At 34.0% G+C, this 17902-nt stretch overlaps 1 pseudogene; it reads right to left on the reverse strand.

The window, feature by feature from the left end:
• Nucleotides 1-12935: 12935 nt before the first annotated feature.
• Nucleotides 12936-17902, reverse strand: part of LOC107812156 (tRNAse Z TRZ4, mitochondrial-like) — a 30153-nt pseudogene continuing 25186 nt past the window's right edge.

The raw sequence follows: 17902 nt of genomic DNA on the forward strand, positions 1-17902 counted from the left end.
CGTAGCCACTAAGGCAAAGCCAATAAGAGTAGTACTAGAACCGACTGTACCACCATCTTGGAACCAAATCAAGAAACTATATTAAAATTTCTTTATATTTTGAAAGAGTCTGGATTCTTCATGGTTAATATGCAAGAGAAATTAGTTCTTCAACATAGATATGAATCTGTTTAGCCGGACATAGTCACGGCTAGGGAGAGAGACTAAAAATACTAAAAAGAAGAATAAAAATATGTACCTTGTAGGCCGAGAAGCAAGGCCCTGAAGATGAACTTCAAAACTTTTATTAATTCTTCAACTTGATTTACAAACTATAAACTAAATGTTTACAAAGGGGGGTTGGTTGAGAGAGAGGAGAGAGAAAGTAGAGAGAGAGGGGGGTTCCGGCCTTCCTTCTTCAAATGAAGAAGCATCCTTATATAACAAAAAAAGAATCTTGAATAGTAAAATGGGTCCCACATCTGGGTCCCTACACAGTGTTTTTACTGTAGATAAACAGTGTTTCTACTGTGGATGAACAGTGTATCTACTGTTTAAGTGGGTCCTGGCGGCTGATAAGCTGTCAAGTCTTCTTTTTGTCCAAATTGTGCATTTGTTGGAGGAATTCTTCCACCTTGTCGATATCTCTGTCAGATAATATCATTTCTGGCTGTATAGGTTGTGTATCTTCTACGAGGTCATCACCACTCGTTTCACTTCTCATCGAAGTGTCTGATTTTTCGCACTGATCTAGTGATTGGAGCAGATTTCTTTTCAATCCTTCTAAGTATTGATTTATCAAATCAATTTTATCTCCGTCTTGGATTGATATTCTCCGAGCAATATGTTTAACAGTGCTTTCTTCTATTATCCTCTTTTGAGGGGCCGTTACATATAAATGGACTTGTGTTTTAATAGAATCTAATAATTCTTGTCCATATAACGTCTTTGTTTTGGGATCAGTCTTCATCAATTTGTCCCAAAAATTATTGTAGAATACCCTATATAAACAAGGGATTTGTTCTTCCGTATAACCTAATTCCGGAGTCCATTTATGGATCCAGGGGATTGAAAATTCAATAAAGAAGTAGATTTGATCAATTTTTTCTAGGTAGCAGATATGATCTGCGTGGTATAACTCTGTTAAGAACGGCGAAGCTTTTGTCCATTCTTTGTATAACTTTAGAAATGGTTCGGGCAAAATCTTGGTAGTAGGACCGTGGTATGACCACCAGTTTAAAAACCAGTTAGGGATAGGTCCTGTAAATACCTTTGCGCATACTTTGATAAACCAAGTATGCATATGTCTCTCATTGTTATAATAAAGCACCCTATCAAATGCTTGAATATAATCCCAATAAGTGAAATTCATAGGTGATTTATTAAGGCTTATCTGCCTTTCTTTCATTGTTGAAATACCCCATTCTTCAACAGATATAATCTGTTTGATAATGACTTTTGAAAAGTTATAAACATTTTCATTCGTGTTATAACCCGAAAAGTGCTGGAATTCTGCACTACCTGTACTGATCAGGATAGTTTCATAATAGGTGCGGGTTTTATATGATTCACCCGGATAGTATAATCCATTAATCAGATATCTCTGAAATATTTTCCACGGTTCTTCTTTTCTCTGAATCTCAGAGTTTTCAAGGAGAAATATCATTTCTCTCTTTGGTAACTTTTCATATGACTTGATATCGTCATTGTCTTCCTCTTTAGCAATTGAAGCAAAAGTATCACTTTGCTTTTTGGATGCTAAATAAGCCTGCAGATGTCCATATAACGGACTATCTTCTGGAATATCTTCCAGATGTATAGAATGTCCTGAGGATTCTCCTGTATGCGGCACCTTTGAGTTTATCAAACTCTTTTTTCCTCTTTGTATTACTGGAGAGTTTGATGAGGATCCGTATGACGATCCCTGAGAATAAGTCCTACTAGGGGAAGATCTTCCCCTACCTCTTCCCCTGGTGACCCATGAAGGGTCCATTCTGCAGAAATTGCAAATCATTATTAATTAAAAAGGATAGCATAATTCTAGTGCTGATATCATCTTGACCGAAGGGACACACATTTTCAATTAACTGAAGAATATCAATAACTTCTTGAAAATTAGAGTGTTCTTCTTCCCTTGTTTTAATTATGTCAGCCATAATTATATCAAGTATAACTTCTTGTAAGTCTCTATTTAATTTAATCACTTTAAGAATAGTGATCAATACCTTATCATCAAAAAACATGGTATAATAATTCATAATCTATTCTAAATATTCCCGGGATAGAAAATCCGGAAGGGAATTATCAATTCCTTTTTTGTATTGTATTTCAAAATCGAAAGGTGCTAGCTGAGCCTGCCATCTAGCAAATATTAATTTTGAAGCATCGTGCTTAAAATCTTTGTCAAACATGTATTTAACAGATTGAGCATCAGTTTTTATCAAAAACTTTTGGTTGTATAAGTCGTCTTGAAATTTTAATACACACTTAACAATTGTTAACATTTCATGCGCCACAGTAGCGTATTTCTTCTGGGCTTCGGTCCATTTACCAGAGTGAAATCTTATTAAGTATTCACTCTTATTATTGGGATTTATTTGTTTCAAAATCCCTCCATATCCAACATTAGACGCATCTGTCTCGATAATCTTTTGCCAAGTAGGATTGGCAAGGGTTAAACAAGGTAAAGATTTAACACGCCCTTTAATACTTTTGACTAACTCAGTATGTTGGTTAGTCCAAGGGTGTTTATGATCTTTCTTCAGCCGATCGTATAGAGGGGCTAGATCTCGTGACAAACTTTTATAAAAAGGGGATATATAATTCAGACTTCCCAAAAATCTTTGTAATTGAGTCATGTCAGTGAAAGGGTTAAGATTAACCCTCAAACAAATATTGTTCAAGATAATGACAATATTTCAGATAAGGATATTCCTTCTTTATCCGAGATGGATTTCGACCCCAATAATATTTAATGATTCCACACCAAATTAATTTTAGCCCCGGTTCTCGGGCCCGTATTTATATTCAAAAGGAATTTTTTAGTGAAAAATGGAACCAGTTTAAAACATGGTTTTTTGATACTTATAGTAAAGATGATTTAAATAATATATCTCAAGAATTTTATGAAGCTTGTGCCTTGCATAATCAAATTATGTATTTTGTTCCTTGGTTTATAACAACTTATTTACCTCTTTATATAAAGGTATTAGAAAGATCTTATAAAGACGGGAGTGGTAATATTACTAAAGCAATTTATCCTCCTCAGGCTCCCTTTATTTTACCTAATAATACTGGTATTACTTTCACTGCCTTTCAAAAATTTATTGATGATAATGTGGCAGCTATTAGTATTGCAGAAATTAATAAATTGATTTCTCAAAACAATTATTTGGGTTTATATGTTAAAATTTTAGGAGAACATATTGGTTCTCTTGATAAAAAACTTGATGATTTGACTATTTTAATAAAAGAAATGGGTACTAAGAAAGGACCAACTGATATTGCCTCCACTTCAGGAAGTAAAACAGTTGATCAAAACATTCTTACTCATATTCAAAGACCTCCTGAGATTCAGGATTTTAAATTTATATCTTTTGATGACTTAGCTCAGCTTTTAGATAAAAAGCTTTCTGGTTTAAATATTAGACCTATTGATTTATCAAAAAATTTTGCTGATAAAATGGAGACCGTTTCTGATTATAAAACTGAGACTTGGTCAGAGTTTAATAAACTCAAAGGGATTGTTAAACAAAATCATAGGTATGCTGATAAACCAAGAATGCAGACCTATTATTATCCTCGTTCTACTCCTCAAGATGTGTTGATTGAGGAACGAGATTGGAATCAGACTAATACGTCTTATAACGGTTCCGAAATTTATGAATAGAATCTTGATGGTCTAACTGATAGACAATTAACCATTCTCGTACCCAGAATGCTTATGTATTCGACTATCTGTAAAAGTGTTAAAAATACAGATAAAACTATTTGCAAATGATTATTGCAGGATTTACTGGCCAACTTCGTGGCTGGTGGGATAATCATTTATCTGTAGAGGAAAAGGCTTTCGTTATAAATGCTACAGCAACCGACGAAGGTGTTGATAACATAGGAATGGCTCTAGTAGTGGGTAGAGAAGATGCAGTTTATACCCTTATACTTACAATTTTAGAGCATTTCAATGGTAGATTTACCTCAAATCATCAGACCGTCCGAACTTTACTTAATGGACTTAGATGTAAGACCCTTAGTGAATTTAGATGGTATAAAGATACTTTTATGAGTAGAGTTATGGAACTACCCGAGAATAGATATGAACACTGGAAAGCCAAGTTTATAGACGGCCTCCCTTCCTTATTTGCTGAAAGAGTAAGGAATGTGTTAAAGGGTAGTTGCGGAGAGATTCTGTATAATAATTATACCTATGGTAAGCTTATAGGTGTTTGTACAGAAGAAGGTCTTAAATTATGTAATGAGCTAAGACTTTCTAGACAGCTTAAGATAGATAAGCTTAAAGAAAGGTCCCAAGTAGGTGACTTTTGTACCCAATTTGGTTTACCCGGAACTTCCACTCAAAATAGGAAGAAGAAAACCAAATATCATAGGTACCCTAATCCGGATAGCCCGTATAAGAAAAAGAGGTCTAGATATAGGCCTAAGGAAGAACGTGATACTAGAAAAACGAACAGGAAATCTACTCGATTTGCGAAGAATAGATCCAAACGTGATCTCGCTGATATTAAGTGTTATAAGTGTGGAAAGTTTGGTCATATTTCTCCAAACTGCAAGCTTCAAAAGCTAAAAACCTTAGAACTCGATGATGAGTTACACGATAAGGTTTATGGCTTGTTATACACTTCGGGATCAGAATCTGACTATTACTCAGAGACTGAATCTGAAGCTGAAGTTGAGTTAATTGATTTTTCTGATAATAATAAAAATGTTGATATTTCTTGCACTACATGCAAAGGTGATATTTGTGCTTGTGATAGTGACGAATTTTATAAATTGAAATCACAATTTGATGATCTTAATATAAAAACTATTACATCTGACAATGTAATAGAACTTTTAAAAGAAGTTACTGATGAAAAACTTCGTGAAAAAATTATTAGTTTAGCTGCAAGTTCAAGTTCTAGTAGTTCAAAATCTGTTGAAAAATACAAAAACGAATTTGAACACTTTGCACCATATTCTTTATCTGAAATAAATAGAAGACTTCAAAAGTCCAGTACTCCTAGTCGAGATACTTCTTTTGATGATTTAAAAGAAGAAATCGAAAATTTGAAAAGAGATATTAAGTCTCTTAAGCAAAATCAAATGATTTGCGATCACAGTATTACTCAAATTGAGAAAAATAATTCTCTACCTGAATCTTCGACTAAAGGATTTTCTGATTTTTCTAATGATAAAGGAAAAGAAATTTCTGATGAAAAATCTGATTTATTTTTAGGTATGATGCAAATTATTACTGCACACAAATGGTATATTAAATGTACTATTTTGATTGATAATAATTTTTCTATAACTGATATAGCTATGATTGATAGTGGTGCAGATGTAAGCTGCATTCAGGAAGGATTGATTCCTACTAGATATTTTCAAAAGACTACTCATTTGGTGAAATCCGCTTCTGGTCATGCTTTAGATATAGAGTACAAATTGCCTAATACTCATATTTGCCAGAATAAAGTCTGTATTCCACATTTCTTCTTTTTGGTAAAAAACCAGTTATACCCTCCAATCATACTTGGAACACCTTTTATTAATGCTATTTATCCGTTTAATAATATAGATGAACATGGTTTTTCTGCTACTTATCAAGATAAAAAGATAAGCTATTCCTTTGTTACAGATCCCGTAACTAGAGATATTAATGCCTTGATTAATATGAAACAAAGGCATGTTGATTCATTACAATTAGAAATTCTTAGTATGAATATATTCGATACTATACAATCTGCAAAAGTTCAGCAGAAGATTAAATTGATTGCTGAAAAAATGGTCGTTGATGTTTGCGCCGATCACCCTAGTGCCTTTTGGAACAGGAAAAGGCATATTGTAACTCTTCCATACGAAGAAACCTTCTCTGAGGATGATATTCCTACTAAATCTCGACCTTGCCAGATGAATGCTGAGCTAGTTGAATTCTGCAAAAACGAGATTGATAGTTTGTTACAAAAGGGTTTGATAAAACCCTCAAAATCTCCTTGGTCATGTTCTGCCTTTTATGTTAATAATGCGGTAGAAAAGGAACGAGGTATTCCTCGCTTAGTTATAAATTATAAACCATTAAATAAACATCTAAAATGGATTAGGTATCTTTTCCCTAATAAAAGGGACTTGCTATCTAGGTTATATGACGCCAATATATTTTCAAAATTTGATTTAAAATCTGGTTATTGGCAAATTCAAATATTTAAAGAGCATACTTATAGAACTGCTTTCAATGTTCCATTTGGGCAATATGAATGGAATGTTATGCCATTTGGTTTGAAAAATGCCCCTTCTGAATTTCAAAAAATTATGAATGATATTTTTAACCCATATTTGAATTTTATCATCGTATATATTGACGACATATTAGTATTTTCCAAAACTTTGGAGATGCATATCAAGCATCTTGATATTTTCAAGAAAATTGTTATACAAAACGGTTTAGTAATTTCTAAACCTAAGATGAGTCTATTCCAAACGAATGTTCGTTTTCTAGGTCATAATATTTGCCAGGGAAAAATTACCCCAATACAAAGATCTATTGATTTTGCCTCAAAATTTCCTGATGTTATCACTGACAGGACTCAATTACAAAGATTTTTGGGAAGTCTGAATTATATATCCCCTTTTTATAAAAGTTTGTCACGAGATCTAGCCCCTCTATATGATCGGCTGAAGAAAGATCATAAACACCCTTGGACTAACCAACATACTGAGTTAGTCAAAAGTATTAAAGGGCGTGTTAAATCTTTACCTTGTTTAACCCTTGCCAATCCTACTTGGCAAAAGATTATCGAGACAGATGCGTCTAATGTTGGATATGGAGGGATTTTGAAACAAGTAAATCCCAATAATAAGAGTGAATACTTAATAAGATTTCACTCTGGTAAATGGACCGAAGCCCAGAAGAAATACGCTACTGTGGCGCATGAAATGTTAACAATTGTTAAGTGTGTATTAAAATTTCAAGATGACTTATACAACCAAAAGTTTTTGATAAAAACTGATGCTCAATCTATTAAATACATGTTTGACAAAGATTTTAAGCACGATGCTTCAAAATTAATATTTGCTAGATGGCAGGCTCAGCTAGCACCTTTCGATTTTGAAATACAATACAAAAAATGAATTGATAATTCCCTTCCGGATTTTCTATCCCGGGAATATTTAGAATAGATTATGAATTATTATACCATGTTTTTTGATGATAAGGTATTGATCACTATTCTTAAAGTGATTAAATTAAATAGAGACTTACAAGAAGTTATACTTGATATAATTATGGCTGACATAATTAAAACAAGGGAAGAAGAACACTCTAATTTTCAAGAAGTTATTGATATTCTTCAGTTAATTGAAAATGTGTGTCCCTTCGGTCAAGATGATATCAGCACTAGAATTATGCTATCCTTTTTAATTAATAATGATTTGCAATTTCTGCAGAATGGACCCTTCATGGGTCACCAGGGGCAGAGGTAGGGGAAGATCTTCCCCTAGTAGGACTTATTCTCAGGGATCGTCATACGGATCCTCATCAAACTCTCCAGTAATACAAAGAGGAAAAAAGAGTTTGATAAACTCAAAGGTGCCGCATACAGGAGAATCCTCAGGACATTCTATACATCTGGAAGATATTCCAGAAGATAGTCCGTTATATGGACATCTGCAGGCTTATTTAGCATCCAAAAAGCAAAGTGATACTTTTGCTTCAATTGCTAAAGAGGAAGACAATGACGATATCAAGTCATATGAAAAGTTACCAAAGAGAGAAATGATATTTCTCCTTGAAAACTCTGAAATTCAGAGAAAAGAAGAACCGTGGAAAATATTTCAGAGATATCTGATAAATGGATTATACTATCCGGGTGAATCATATAAAACCCGCACCTATTATGAAACTATCCTGATCAGTACAGGTAGTGCAGAATTCCAGCACTTTTCGGGTTATAACACGAATGAAAATGTTTATAACTTTTCAAAAGTCATTATCAAACAGATTATATCTGTTGAAGAATGGGGTATTTCAACAATGAAAGAAAGGCAGATAAGCCTTAATAAATCACCTATGAATTTCACTTATTGGGATTATATTCAAGCATTTGATAGGGTGCTTTATTATAACAATGAGAGACATAAGCATACTTGGTTTATCAAAGTATGCGCAAAGGTATTTACAGGACCTATCCCTAACTGGTTTTTAAACTGGTGGTCATACCACGGTCCTACTACCAAGATTTTGCCCGAACCATTTCTAAAGTTATACAAAGAATGGACAAAAGCTTCGCCGTTCTTAACAGAGTTATACCACGCAGATCATATCTGCTACCTAGAAAAAATTGATCAAATCTACTTCTTTATTGAATTTTCAATCCCCTGGATCCATAAATGGACTCCGGAATTAGGTTATACGGAAGAACAAATCCCTTGTTTATATAGGGTATTCTACAATAATTTTTGGGACAAATTGATGAAGACTGATCCCAAAACAAAGACGTTATATGGACAAGAATTATTAGATTCTATTAAAACACAAGTCCATTTATATGTAACGGCCCCTCAAAAGAGGATAATAGAAGAAAGCACTGTTAAACATATTGCTCGGAGAATATCAATCCAAGACGGAGATAAAATTGATTTGATAAATCAATACTTAGAAGGATTGAAAAGAAATCTGCTCCAATCACTAGATCAGTGCGAAAAATCAGACACTTCGATGAGAAGTGAAACGAGTGGTGATGACCTCGTAGAAGATACACAACCTATACAGCCAGAAATGATATTATCTGACAGAGATATCGATAAGGTGGAAGAATTCCTCCAACAAATGCACAATTTGGACAAAAAGAAGACTTGACAGCTTATCAGCCGCCAGGACCCACTTAAACAGTAGATACAATGTTCATCCACAGTAGAAACACTGTTTATCTACAGTAAAAACACTGTGTAGGGACCCAGATGTGGGACCCATTTTACTATTCAAGATTCTTTTTTTTTGTTATATAAGGATGCTTCTTCATTTGAAGAAGGAAGGCCGGAACCCCCCCTCTCTCTCTACTCTTTCTCTCTCTCCTTCTCTCTCTCAAAACCAACCACCTTTGTAAACATTTAGTATATAGTTTAGTTTATAGTTTGTAAATCAAGTTGAAGAATAAATAAAAGTTTTTGAGTTCATCTTCAGGGCCTTGTTTCTCGGCCTACAAGGTACATATTTTTATTTTTCTTTTTAGTATTTCTAGTCTCTCTCCCTAGCCGTGACTATGTCCGGCTAAACAAATTCATATCTATGTTGAAGAACTAATTTCTCTTGCATATTAACCATGAAGAATCCAGACTCTTTCAAAATATAAAGAAATTTTAATATAGTTTCTTGATTTGGTTCCAAGATGGTGGTACAGTCGGTTCTGGTACTACTCTTATTGGCTTTGCCTTAGTGGCTACGTCTAGCCAGCTGTGACATTAAAGCCCGCTGAAGTTGTCAAAAGGGCTACCTCTTTCACAGTTAGAACTGCTAGACACATGGGCTCAGTAAGAGTATGTATCGGGCTTAGACAGGCCCCTTACTTGGGCAAGCTAATAAATGTCCATATAATTTTATTCTACATTTGATTATATATATATATATGGAATTTGAATTAAAAGATAATTTTGAATTTATAGATAAAGTTCTAAAATTCAAATTTAAATTAAAAATAAAAATTTATCTTTTTTAATCATGTTATCATACTTAATTCGGTTAATGATCATATGCAACCATGTTAGTAACTTTTGTTATTTTTTCTAATTATTTAAATACTACTTCGCCCCTAGCAAAAAAAAAACTACTCCATATAACTATAAAACTCTTTCACATTTAAAATCTTATAAGTGTAGTTCTTCGAAACATTGTAGATAGATTTGAATAAAATAAAGTTCTTTTAAAATAAATGTAATATAAGGGTACACGACTATGTTTATCTAAATAACAAAAAAGAGTTTACAAAACCAAATAAAAGTTTACTTACATATATAATAAAGTAAACATACATGCTGGAGAAAGAAACATCACAAAATCAGTCAATATTAAAAAAAAGTTGTTTCTTTTTTCTTCTTGAAGAATATTTGTTTGAAGGGTCAATTTGCATAAATGGACATCAAACAAAAAACAAAACTTCGGCTATACAATTGCTATCATTAATTTCAATTAGCACATTCAAGGAATTGAAGGGTATAAGCTGAAACCCCTTCATTTAGCTGCAGCCAAGCCAATATTGCAAGGGTATAATATTTTTTTCGTTGAAGAATATTAGTTTTGAATCATTAGATTATGTGAAAGGTTTTTTTTTTCAAACTCAACAAGAGATAAATTGGTTTCTAATTGATAGTTACTATAGCAACTTTTAAGTGTAACAAAGAGTATATATATAGAAAAAATTGGTATGATGTGAATTTTTTTTTTTAAATTTAAACAAATTATTTCGAAGAAACTCTTTACTTTTTTAAATTCAAAGATAATAAAAAGATAAGATATTTATGAACATTCGTAGAGAGCCTTAAAATTATTATAATAGAAGTTATATCATGGATAAACTCAAAAACCGAAATCTTATGGAATATTTACATAATATCAAGCCATATTTATTGTTTACTTTTTATAGCTAATATAAATAGATGATATACCGACAATACACGATTATACACATATTATATATGGATTACATATGAATTATACATCATTTAGTTTTTAATTTAAGTGGTCGGGTGAGCACCTATTTAGGCTGATTAGATAAAGCCAAAAGAAAAATATGAAATAACTTCAATCAAAGACTAAAAATATAATTAAAGTTCATATGTAGGCAATTTTTATTAAAACTCATCCTTTTATAGTTAAATAAATTATTTTTTTGTAACAAAAGAAATAATGACATAAAAATATGATAAAAGAAAATAAACATTGAAAAAAATGTTAGAAAGATTTAAAAATGAGAAATAAAAGATGACAACAAATTTCTTCTTATGTTTCATCTTTGTTGAGTATAAAAAATTTGAAAGTTAATCTCATCGATTTCAAATATTTTTTTTAACTCAAATACATAGATTATAAGATAAGGATATCTTAGAATATTTTTTTTTTAATTTACATTATGTGTCGTTTTTAAAAAATCACTATTACTAACAAACTGATATGATATTCGAATGTGAATTGAAATGCAATTTGAGTAGTTTGCATTAAGGTTAAACCAAGTATGGTGTCGAAAAATAAACTACTTGACAATTTTAAGACAATATATGTAATTTTTTATAATAATAATAATAATAATCAACAAATTTAACATTTAATGATTCAAAGAACAAATTTTTTGTATATATAGGGTATTAAAAATTTAAATTCTTGGGCTAGAGATATCGATAAACTTAAAGTGGAGTCATACTGAAATAAATTCGGCCAAAGAATCATTTAAATTTTTAGATAGCCGATTAAAGTGAATTTTAAATTAAGGATAATATCTTCACTTGCATCATTATAAAGATAATCATAATTATAATACATATAAATTTTTAGAAATTGAAATTTCAAAATAGAAATATTTTTCGAAAGATAAAATCATAGAAAATAAGAGTTCAAGTCGTAGTATAAGATCACGTCGTAATCAAAGAATCGTTTATATCGTGTCAACCTTTGTGTTTTGCTATAAAATATGAGTTATTATTTCACTTTGTGGCTATTTTTAGGTTCTAATGACACCTATGAGAATAATGCAAAAATAAAATTATCACTACGAGAATTGAGAAAATGTTAGTCTTTTTTCATGTAGTGTTTCTTAATTCATATCTGACGATTATCTATAATTATTTAGAAGGTTTAAATGTTAAGGTTATTTACATATAATTCAATAACTCAGATATTTAACATGGTTTAATGTCAAATATCAAAATGAAGTAAAAAAAATCACTAGCTAAAGAATTTTTTATATTTTTAGATAGCAATTAAAATGAGTTTTGAATTAAGAATAATATTTTCAATTACATTATTATAAAAATAATTATTATTGAAAAATAATATTTTAGAAACTGAAATTTTAAGAAAGAAATATTTTTTAATAGATATCAACGCACCAAATAAGAGTTCAAGTAGTAGTAAAAGAGTTAAGTCTTATCCAAAGAGTCATTCATTGTCTCAACATTTGATTGTTTTGCCACAAATATGAGTTATTATTTTGCTTCTTGATTATTTTTAGGTTCCAATGACACCGGCAAGAATGGTATCGAAAAAGAAAAATAAAAGAAATGGTTAATTGTTTTCATGTAGTTAATATCCAATGATTATCTATATTTACTGAGAAAGTGTAAATTTTAAGATTATTTACATGCAATCCAAATAACTTAAATATTTGACATGATTAGTGTCCGCGCATCCGTTTGGGTACTAATACTAATATATATAGAAACTATTCATAAACAAATAACTCTATGAAAGTATGATCTCAATACAAAAAAAAAAAACCTATCTAACTACATTATGATCTTAAAAAATATCAACAATTACACATCAAATTTTGTTATCCTGAACTCACCAACAATTTTTATGAAATATTCTGCTAACTACATAAATTTTTTTTCTTTTTGGGTGCATTCTTGCAAGATCTTTTGTTATGCCCTTCTTCTCCGCAGTTGCCACATGAAACCTTGTACTTCTTTGAATTTATTTCATCATATGTTTTGTATCTTTCTTTTTGAGGTCATCCTGGCTGCCTTTTCCCTCATGTAGGTGGATTTACTACTTCTTCAGATATATATTGTGGCACATTCCATTTGCTTTCATCAGGCAGGGGATTTACTGGTATTTCATAAGTATGAAAGAGGTTCTCCCTTGTGTAATAAGGACAATAATATTGTTCAAAAGACTCATCCCTGCATCTTAAAGCAGTCAAAGCATGTGGAATAGGAAGTTCATCAAGCTGGAATTGCCCACAACTACATCTCTTGTTTTCAAGACAAACAATATAGCGCCTCACACCATCTAGTATTGTATGGATGTAGTCTGTTGAAGCCCTCACCTACAATTACATTACAAACAAAAAACAATTCATATACGGTTAAATACAAAATATCTACAAATTATCTACATTGTCATGTATAAATTAATTTAATGCAATAAATTATCAGATCTTACTCTAAGCTTGTGCGATAATGTTCTGTTGTCATCCAACTCTTTGTTGAATTTAAACCAAAGGTATGTGAATGTACCCTTTGCTTTTAATAACTTTTCTTTCGTCCAACGTTCAAGAAGAGTCCTCATATACTCTAATAGTTCTACTATCGGCAGCTCTCTTGCATATTTTGTAACAACATTCAACGACTTTACAATGTTTGGTCTTTCACCATACGTGTGTTTGAATTGCTCAACAAACCACTTCCAAGATGCGTCATTTTCTAAATCAACAACAGCATATGCCAATGGTAATATGGTACCTACATTATGTGGCAAAAAGCAATTAATTGGCTGCAGGAAAAATGCAGAAGAAGACATATACATACAAACTACAACTTTTCTACAATATATCTATAATAAATCTACAAGTACTACAAAAAACAGACAAGCTACAATATTTCTACACTAAAACTTCAATACCTGCTGCATCCATTGTACTAGCTGTTATCATTATTTCCCTGTATGCTGACTTTAAGAAGGTCCCATCAACTACTACAACTGGCCTACAATATTCCCAACCACTGATTGACGTACAAACCACAACAAATACATATAAGAAGCAGTCATCGTACGTCTTCTTCAATTTAACTACAGACCCCAGATAAGTCTTCTCCAGAATATACAAATAACTAGGCAATCAGCTGTAGGAGTCAGCAGTATGACCTCTCAAAAGTTGTAAAGCCTTTTCCTTTGCTCTCCAAGCTTTCATGTAGGTTAGATTCATGCCGTGTTCAGACAACATGTCAGTTTGTATGTCTTTTGGTGTGTAAATTGTCTTAGGATTAGAATATTTTAAAATAACCATGCAACCAACTACCATGGCAGTAGATTTGCAGTAACGACCCGACCGGTCGTTTTGAGCTTTTGCACTTTGATCGCCAGTTCTCGGGCATGATTTGCCCCGTATGATGTATTATGACTGATGTAGATCGTTGGTTTTGGTTTTCAGGAAAATCGGAAGGAATTTGAAAGAACAGTCTCTGATGAATGCTTTGAATTTGAAAGGTTTGACCAAGAGTTGACTTATTTGTATATGAGCTCGGAACATAATTTTTATAATTTGGTTAGCTTCGTTGGGTGATTTATGACTTAGGAGTATGATCGGAATTGGTTTTGGAGGTCCGGTGTAGAATTAGGCTTGAATTGGCGAAGTTAGTATTTTAGCGATTTCCGGTTGATAGGCGAGATTTTGATCCGAGGGTCAGAATGGAATTCTGAGAATTGTTGTAGCTTCATTATGTCATTTGTGATGTGTGTGCAAGATTTCAGGTCATTCAGACGTGGTTTGGTTGGGGTTTTGATCGAAAGCATATTTCGGAAGTCTTTAGAAAACTTAGGCTTGAATTCGATGTGAATTGATAGATTTGGTGTTGTTTGAGGTGTTTTGATGATTGGAACAAGTTTGAATGAGATTTTAGGATGTGTTGGTACTTTTGGTTGGGGTCCCGGGGGCCTCGGGTGGCCAATCGGGCTAGTTTTGGTGTTGGATCATTGCAGAAACTGTTCAGCTGTTGCAGACGACATTGACCTTCGCGATCGCGTGGGGCCAGTCGCGATCGCCTAGAAGGATTTTGGGATGGTCTGTTTGGCCTTCGCATTCGCATTTGAGGCCTCAAGTTCGCTAACGGTGGGAGGCCGGTGCTTCGCGTTCGCGTGAGGGTAGGTCGCGTTCGCATAGTGGAGTTGGCGCGTGAAGGGTCCAGGAGCAGTTGCTCTTCGCGTTCGCGTAAGTGGGACCGCGTTCGCATAGGTTGAGGAGTCTAAAGCATCGCGTTCGCAAGCCTTTGGTCGCGATCGCGTATAAGGAAATCTGGTCAAGTTAAATTTATGCATCGCGAACGCGAGAGTTTGATCGTGTTCGCGAAGAAGGAATATCAGAACTGGGCAGAAAGTTTATAAAACATTTCATCCGCGATTTTGAGCCATTATTCCTCCATAGTTGAGTATTTTGAGAGCTCTTTGAGGGAAATTGAAAAGGGATTCATGGAGAATTTATTGGAGGTAAGCTTTTTGAACCTAAAACGTGATTCTATTGCGAAATTAACCTAGAAATTCATGGAATTTAAGCTAAAAATGGAAGAACTAGGGCTTGGGATTTTGAACTTTTGAGTTGGGATTTGAAGGACAATTTGAGGTCGGATTTGAGAACTTTTGATATGTATGAACTCGTAGAAGGATAAGGAACCCGTTAATGTAAAAATTTCTGAGTTTCGAGAAGTGGACCCGGGACTCGGGTGTTGGTAATTTCAGGATTTGTGTCCGTTATTGATTGTTTTCGCTTGGGGTTTGTTCCCTTAGCATATTGTGATGTATTCATTCTGATTTTGGATAGATTCGATGCACGTGGAAGCCGATTCGAGGGGTAAAGGCGTCGCGAGCTAGAGATTTAGCCGGTTCGAGGTGAGTAATGATTGTAAGTGATATCCTGAGGGATTGAAACCCCGGATTTACATATCGTAGTGCTATATTGAGGTGAGACACGCGCTTGATGATAAGCGTGGGGTCGTTTACTATTGGGGATCGTGACTTGGCCCATCTCGATTAATGCTTTTACCGCATATTTGATTGAAACTTATTTGTTATTATCATTATTTGGACTGATTGCCATATTTGGGCTTCGAGCCAACTATTTGAACCCTCCGGGGATTTTTATCACTATTTCCTCACTATTTTGATCTACTACTTGAACTCAGTCGTACTGTTTTCCACTGTTTTACAACTCAGCCACTTTTACTCAGTTTTGAAACTAAAATGATATAGTAAATGATGTATTGGGCTGAGAACTACTGTTTTACTAATGCCTGAGGGGCTTATGTGATTTCTGGACTGAGTATGGCTGAGGGCCAGATGTGAGGATACTAAGGGATCGGGCTGCGCGCCGCAACAGTGTTATACTGATACTGATATGAGGCTGAGGGCCTAGATTTTGATGCCACAATATAGCTATATATTGTGCTTGGGTCGTAAGGGTCCCCTCCCGGAGTCTGCACACCCCAGTGAGCGTCGTTGACGAGATATATGGATCGGGCTGCATACCGCAACGATATATGGATTGGGTTGCACGCCACAGCGGTGCTTGTACTATTCTATGTATTAACTTTATTTCATTTGTCTGCCATTATCTGTTGTTTGTGCTACTTCATGTGATATCTATTTGATTGCCTGGCATTATCTGTTAATTGAGTGTTGTGCCCGAGGGGCGGATTTTCGTGCTTATCTGCACTATTTGTTTTGCACTCATTTGCGTAACCGTTGAAAAAGACATTTTTAAAAGAGATTTAAACTGAGCTAAGATGTTTTTCCAAAGATTTCACAGTTTCACTGCTCATACTCAAATGGTTTTAGAGTGCTCTATACATCATGATGGTTTGTTTTACGCGATTTCTTACTACTTAGTTATTATTTACCTTTATTACTCACTGAGTTGGAGTACTCACTTTACTCCATGCACCTCGTGTGCAGATGCAGGTATTTGTTCACCCGGTAGCGGGTTTTGAGCTGGTCGGAGGCTAAGTTATCAGAGTTTAGTGAGGTGACTGCCAGCGTTCGCAGCACTGCATTTCTTTCTTTTGTTTATCAGTCCTATTTTATATGTTTCAGGCCTTGCAGTTGTATTTATACTCTAATAGATGCTCGTGACTTGTGATACCCTGGTTTGGGCTGTGTTTGTGTTGTATACCCCTCTTAATAAAGAAAACTTTTGTTTAGACTGTGGTTATTTAATTATGCTAAAACTGTTTATTAATATTAACTATTCTGAAAAGGCGAAATGGGTTGGTTGGCTGGCCTTGTCTTCACAAGAGGCGCCATCACGACCGGATCGGGGTTTGGGTCGTGACAAGTTGGTATCAGAGCCTAGGTTACATAGGTCTCACGAGTCATGAGCAGGTTTAGTAGAGTCTCGCGGATCGGTACAGAGATGTCTATATTTATCCTCGAGAGGTTGCCGAACCTTTAGGAAAAACTTCACATTTTTGAATTCTTATCGTGCGTCCTTGATCCAGCTTGAAAAGGAACTCTTGAAATTCCTTCCACGCATTTGCATGCGCGCATGATCTCTCAGTATTAGATGTACCTTGATGGCTTTTGATTCCCTAATCGAGGGGCGAGATGTGATCTCTGTGAGTTTGATGTTGGGCCAGTCTGGAGAACTTGAGGCCGGATCTTTGCCTATGGATTGAGCACCGAGGTGCTGATTGTGTGAGCAAGTGTGTTGCACTTATATGTTCAATATTGTCCCTATTAGTGGAAGTGATGGCTGGATAACTGTGTGGTGAGTATGTTAGTACTGCGAGATGTATCTATACGACTTGGAAGTAACGAGGAAGGCCGGCTGGAGGATAGAAGAACTATTAGGTGCTTGAATTCCATCTTGATTCGAAGTATAGCCCTGAATTATAGGCGCGTGAAGGATCTTTTCATGTTTTCCAGTTGAGAGTGAAGTAAATTTTATGTTGCGGTACGAGTCCAGACTTAGGAAGACTAAGTAACTGTGTAATGTATATGACGGTGGAA

This window comes from Nicotiana tabacum, chromosome 5, assembly GCF_000715075.1.
Source record: "Nicotiana tabacum cultivar K326 chromosome 5, ASM71507v2, whole genome shotgun sequence".
Taxonomy (NCBI): domain Eukaryota; kingdom Viridiplantae; phylum Streptophyta; class Magnoliopsida; order Solanales; family Solanaceae; genus Nicotiana; species Nicotiana tabacum.